We start from the raw sequence: 6295 nt of genomic DNA, 5'->3' as shown, positions 1-6295 counted from the left end.
AAACAAATTTGACTAAAATTTCGCCTGGATTTCTTTCATTGGCGTATATCAAATAAAATTTGACTAAAATTTCATCTGAATTTTGTTCGCTAGCACGTCTCGAATCAGATTTGACTAAAATTTCTCATGGGTTTGGTTCATTGGCGTATTTCTAATAATGTTTGACTAAAATTTCATCGGGATTTTGTTCATTGGCGTGTTTCTAATTAAATTTGACTAAAATTTCATCAGGATTTTGTTCATTAGCGCGTTTCACATCAAATTTGACCAATATTTCATCTTTATTTTGTTTATTGGCGCGGTTCCAATCAAATCTGTCTAAAATTTCATATGACTTTGGTTCATTGACAGATTTTGAATCAAATTTGACCACAATTTCATGTAGGTTTTTTCATTGGCACGTTTCCAATAAAATTTGACTAAGATTTCATCTGAATTTTTTCATTGACGTGTTTTCAGTCAAATTTGACTAAAATTTCCCCTGAATTTAGTTCATTTGCCCGTTTCCAATTAAATTTGACTAAAATTTCACACGATTTTCTGTCATTGGCACATTTCGAATCAAATTTGACTAAAATTTCAAACGAATTCTTCCGTTGGCGCGTTTCCTCTCAAATTTGACTAAAATTTCACATGAGTTTTGTTCATTGGAGCGTTTCCAATCAAATTTGACTTAAATTTCACCTGAATTTCGTTCATTGACTTGTATCAAATCAAATTTGACTAAATTTTCATCTGAATTTTATTCGTTGACGTGTTTCCTATCAAATTTGACTAAAATTTCACATGGGTTTAGTTCATTGGTGACGAATTTATCTATATAAGAATATTATTCTTCAAAATTAACACTTGATTTTGTAGGGATAGTGTATTTTAGTTTCTTTGTTTGATTTTGTAGGGATAGTGTATTTTAGTTTCTTTGTTTTACAGTATTTAAGTAGAAAGAATATGTGGTTAACTTTTGTCTAGAGATGCTTGCTTCTTTAATTTGTTTCTTCCAAAAGAAACCATCCAAGAATTTGAATTTTATCATTCAGAAATAAATTTAAATCTGGATGTCCTTATTATGGTATGATTTGTTCACTCAATTGATGAAATGACGAGAAAATTATTGAAAATAAATTGTTAAAATTCAAACCCTTGAATCTTGAAAAGCAGTTGCATAACAACCCATCCACCTTCTCCCTACAGCCGCCTTGATTGAAGCAAGTTGGCATAGTATGCTTTTGCACTTTTGGCTAAGCTTAGTGTAATTCGAACGTACTTTTATTAATTTTTTATTTTTAAAAAAGTTATTAATAATTTGAATTATTTACTTTATAAGTAATTCGAACTTAATTTATTAATTTTTTTTCAAACATGTTTAAATATGTTAAACATGTTTTAAAAAAACATGTTTGAAAAAAGTTTCGTATCTTTGACTACTTCAAAATGGGTAGCTTATTAATAACTTAACTATTTATTACGACAAGTATTAAGCTTTGTTACTCACATTTTAATAGCTTCTCCCAAACCTTCTACTTTTCTATCTAGTTTTTTCAAGTATTCATCTACAACTTTAGCCCTAGTATAATCTGCTCATCTGATATCAATTGTAACGGTTGAGGTGAATCTCAATCAAAACCAGCTCAATTTCACTCAAAATCTAAACAAAACTTAATATAATCGGCTGGGATTTAATAACTCAAGCTGAAAATTCATTAATTGAACTAATTCGGTATTATATTCTACAAAGTGATTATTCTCTCAAACAAATGCGACAATTATTTGATTCAATGAACATTTCAGACACGTCTTTTAGGGTTTCAAAACAAAATTCAAATCTATGTTAGTATCCATACACTGGTGCAACTAAGTTCTGATTTTATTTTGGTTAGAAACGGTAGCAGTTTTCCAATTTCTCACAAACAAAATGAGAAGAACAAAAAAAACGGAGACCAAATCTCCTTCCATTTCTTCCAATGTAAACGTCGCACCTGATCCTTAGAACCCCACAGGAATCTCGCAAAGATGCTCTCAAGTTTCTTTAGGACAGTCTTAGGGGACTGCATAATTTGAAGAAGACAAAGTGGTATGGAAGAAAGCATTGGCCTCTGGTTATACAGTAGATGGCCGTAGTAGAGTTTGACTCTATCCAAATGCCCGAAAGTCCAAGTCCTTTGGCCAACAGAATCCCGTCCAGCACAACTCTGATCTAGGCCTCCAAAATCAAACATGGGTCGCACGATGCAGAGAATGCCCTGATGTAGCATCCAGGGTAATCCCTAATATCCATCTTGATGCTTTCATCAGTGTTGATCTTGTATGCACTACACCAAAAAAAGGTTTTTACAATGACCAAAAAACATTGCAAAAGACCTTTTACAACGTTTTAACGTATGTTGCAAAGGTTGATGCTGCCGTTGATTGAATAGTTTTTGCAACGTTTGTTTAAACATTGCAAAAGCTATCTTTTGCAACGTTTGAACAAACGTTACAAAAACCTCTCTATTACAACGTTTAACAAACGTTGCCGTAGATCCTTTTTTTCTTTTTTCTTTTTTTGTAGAGTGATTCATATATATCAACCACAAAACATAATAGAAAATAATTACATCAAATAACTCCAATAATCATTATTAATTAAACTCTAAAATGTAACAATATTCGTACAAAATCCAAATCCAAAATTCTAAAACACCTAAAAATCCAATACATTTCCCAAAATAAATAAAAAATAATCACTAACTAAGCAGTGTGTGAAACCATCCTATCGGCCTCCTTAATTTTCTTCTCAGCAATCTTCGACATGAGCTGTGCCTTAAATATTGGTCCTGGCCTATAGAAAAAGGAGACAAAATAGATACCACATTTTAAACATTTGTACCAATTATAATCAAGAAGAAAAGCAAATAAAAATAAGTAAGAACCATTGGCAATACATGAACCTGAATAAGAAAACTCATAAACCACATCATGGTTGCAAAGATCAAGAGACACTTCCATGCATGAATTTCCACATCCCACAACTACAACTCTTTTTCCTCTAAAACTTTCGCCAGAATTACAATCACAGGCATGGATGCAAAACCATCAAGTGCACTTCTTTCGAATAAACCAAGATTAAAACTTGAACGTTGTTCTTACCATTGATACAAAATTTGACCTTGTTCTTACCATTGAGAATGAACGAACAAAGGTTAAGTTTAGGTTTTGTGATTTAGAATTTCCACAAAGGTTAAAAAAATTAGGGGTCGGCATTCCACTCTTCTACATTATAATGAATAAAAAAATTCAGCTAAGAATAAAAATTTACCAATGAGACTAATCATCGCTTCTATAAACGCCTAATTAGATGTTACAACGGCCCCACAACCTTTCTTCTGAACATTGTTAATTTACCAATGAGACTAATCAATGCTAATTCTCAAAATTTTACTATCCAACTAACCAACTGAAGCAAAATGCATGCCAAAACTCCATATGGATATGAATTTAAATAAGCAGGCCAGAACAAATACAGGTTATGGGTAAAAGAGTTGTCTTACTGGGAAAAATGTCTGAAGATCAACTATATAATACAATGAACAAACTTAAATCAATAGTCAATACATTTACCATCTCAGAATCGAAGGAGAAAACATGGTGATGGTTTTAAGATTCAAGTGAATATGATATGCTAGTTTAAATTTGCACCAACAGGAGGCATACAGGATGGAGATATCCAAAAGTCAGCCTATAAAATATCGAAAAGTCAGACTATTTCTCAAAATTGTATAAGTAAAATGTCTGGTTCATTTAAATGTAATTAGCTCTTTTTCTGGGTTTAATAGTGTTCTTATGTCTATTTTCTTTCTACAATTTTATTGCTTTTGATGGTAGAATCAGAGTTTCTAACTCTCAACATGATCTTCACCCTCCAAGGCCAGCAGCAACAACCTCCAGCCCTCCACATTCTCACCTAATATTCTAATAATCCATGAACCAAATGGATCATTTTGCCGCCAAGTTACAAAGATCACAAAAATTATTACCCAGCATAAAGAAGTGACAATACTTGCCTGCACGTAGCTATTTCTTGGGTCAGAACCTGAATTCTCAAAAGCACATTATTTCAACTTCGCTAGTACTAGATAGTAAATAATCCTAGCAGCATAGTGCTCTGATCCAATGTCATTGCGATCTAAATTGACAAACTATTTCGGCTAAGACTGAGATAATACAGAAAAACTACAAACTTAAGGCTATATACTAAACATTCAGTTTTCAATTACAAAAGAACTAAAACATGCACCAACAAGACAATGGTTAAATCTAACCTTATGAAACTGTAAAATATATTACGATATTATGTCAGCTTAAAAGTTGGTAGAAAATTCAATGCTGAATATGCAAGCATCTGCTAATGTCGATATTAAAGCTTTGTGACGTAATGAGCCTTTGGTGTCTCAAAAAACTTACAATCAGCATCGACACACAAAACTGATTCATTTTTCATGTTACTACTGCATATTTAGCAAAGCAAATTTTGATTGTGTATTTATTACTGCCATTAGTTTGATATACATGAGGTAAACACTTCCTAATTGCCGTTTTCTCTTCAAGGTTTCATGACTTCAGCCATTTCTTCCAATTTCCCAACATTCGTATAAATAGTCAAAAGTACAACATAATTAGATAGCTTTTCTAGTCCCATCCCATAAAGTTTCTCAGCAGCAAATTTCCCAAGCACAAAATTCTTGTGAATCCTACAAGTTGTAAGTAAAGCAGCCCACATGTTTATAGTAGATCTGAATGGAGCATCTCTTATCAATGCAAAAGCTTCATCCAGAAGCCCTTCTCGGCCTAATAATTCAATCATACAAGCATAGTGCATTGCTCTAGGTTTCACCTTGTAATCCCTACTAAATGCCTCTACATAATCTCCAACATCCACAAGCTCCCCCCCCCCCCCCCCCCCCCCCCCCCTCCCAATTATGATGTTCCAAGAAACCAAGTTTCTTTCAGGCATAGTATCAAACAACCTATGTGCATCGACCATCATCCCGCATTTCCCGTGATCAATAGCACCCTGTTTCTTATATACAAATCCGGCTCAAACCTAAAATTTAGCTTATAATTAAACACCCCTTTGACACCTCTAATTGATTTCAAACCAATGCAAGCACTCACCAAAGAATCATAAGTACTACAATTAACATCATTATCATCCTCGCATTCCAAAATCTCAAACAATTCAAGAGCCTCACGGTACGTTTTTCACAAAACCAATAATTAATTAGAAATACCGGTGGCGACGACCTTTGGGCTTTCACCGTGCACTACTGGAGAAGCGGGGGCTGGCAAGTGTGTGAGAGATTGAGAGCGAGAGAGATGCACTAAATATTTCTAATTATTTGTTGAGAGCGAGGCTGTGAGAGAAGACTGAGAGACAAGAGAGATTAAGAGCACCGTTGACTATCGGAGAGGCGGCGTCGGCTATGGTGACGGTGAGTGACGAGTGAGACTGAGAGATTGAGAGCGAGGCTGTAAACGAAGATTAGGAATTTAGGGTGAACTTGTCTTCTATTTTGTTTGAGGGGGGAGTTTAATTAAAAATTCCCCTTTTCGCAATGTTTATGGAATGTTGTAAAAAGTTCAAAAATATTTTACTTTTTGCAACGTTCAGTCAATGCTGCGAAAAGTGTTTTTTTGCAACGTTTATGAAATGTTGCAAAAAGTAAAATCCATTAACTTTTTAGCAATGTTTACTGAACGTTGTGAAATATCAAACTTTTCGCAGAATTCAATAAACGTTGTAAAAGGGAAATTTTTTGCAGTGGCCATTTAGCATTGCAAAAGGTGAGTTTCAACAACGTTTATTAAACGTTGCAATAAATTTAACTTTTAACAATGTTTAATAAATGCTGCAAAAAGTCAAACATTTCGCAACATTTGATAAACATTACGAAAGGCAACATTAGCAATATCTATTTACAAAATATTGCCAAAGCTGAATTTTGTTAACTAATTGCAACATTTACTTGTTCGAATGTTGCTGTAGACCCCTTTAGCAACACTTAACAATCGAATGTTGCCTTTTATGTGTTGCAAATGATCATTTTTGGTGTAGTGACGATTCCACTGATGTAGTGTGCTAAACAACCATAATAGGTGATGGTGGGGAAGGGAGACTCATAGAAATGCCAAAGAATGGTGCAAATGTCGAGTTCCCTTGCCAGTGCACAACTTTAAAAAGTCCTCCCATATGAAAAAAAGAAATGGTATGTTAGACCCTCCAAATGATACGTCTGGCCACCATGCAGATCCTACTATG

General features: G+C 33.9%; 1 long non-coding RNA gene across 2 annotated transcripts; it reads right to left on the bottom strand.

Moving 5' to 3' along the window:
- Nucleotides 1-2595: 2595 nt before the first annotated feature.
- On the bottom strand, nucleotides 2596-5553 carry LOC111400790. Of its 2 annotated transcripts, none has more exons than XR_002703853.1 (2): nucleotides 5268-5553; nucleotides 2596-2818 (listed from the first exon to the last, which is right to left on the bottom strand). It is a non-coding gene; the product is annotated as an uncharacterized LOC111400790 (long non-coding RNA). The 2 variants fall into 2 exon arrangements; XR_002703854.1 differs by having other exon boundaries at nucleotides 5281-5553.
- Nucleotides 5554-6295: the final 742 nt, after the last annotated feature.

This window comes from Olea europaea, chromosome 10, assembly GCF_002742605.1.
Source record: "Olea europaea var. sylvestris chromosome 10, O_europaea_v1, whole genome shotgun sequence".
Classification (NCBI taxonomy): Eukaryota; Viridiplantae; Streptophyta; class Magnoliopsida; order Lamiales; family Oleaceae; genus Olea; species Olea europaea.
The sequence above is the reverse complement of the archived record's forward strand: the minus strand, read 5'-3'. Positions and strand labels throughout refer to the sequence as shown.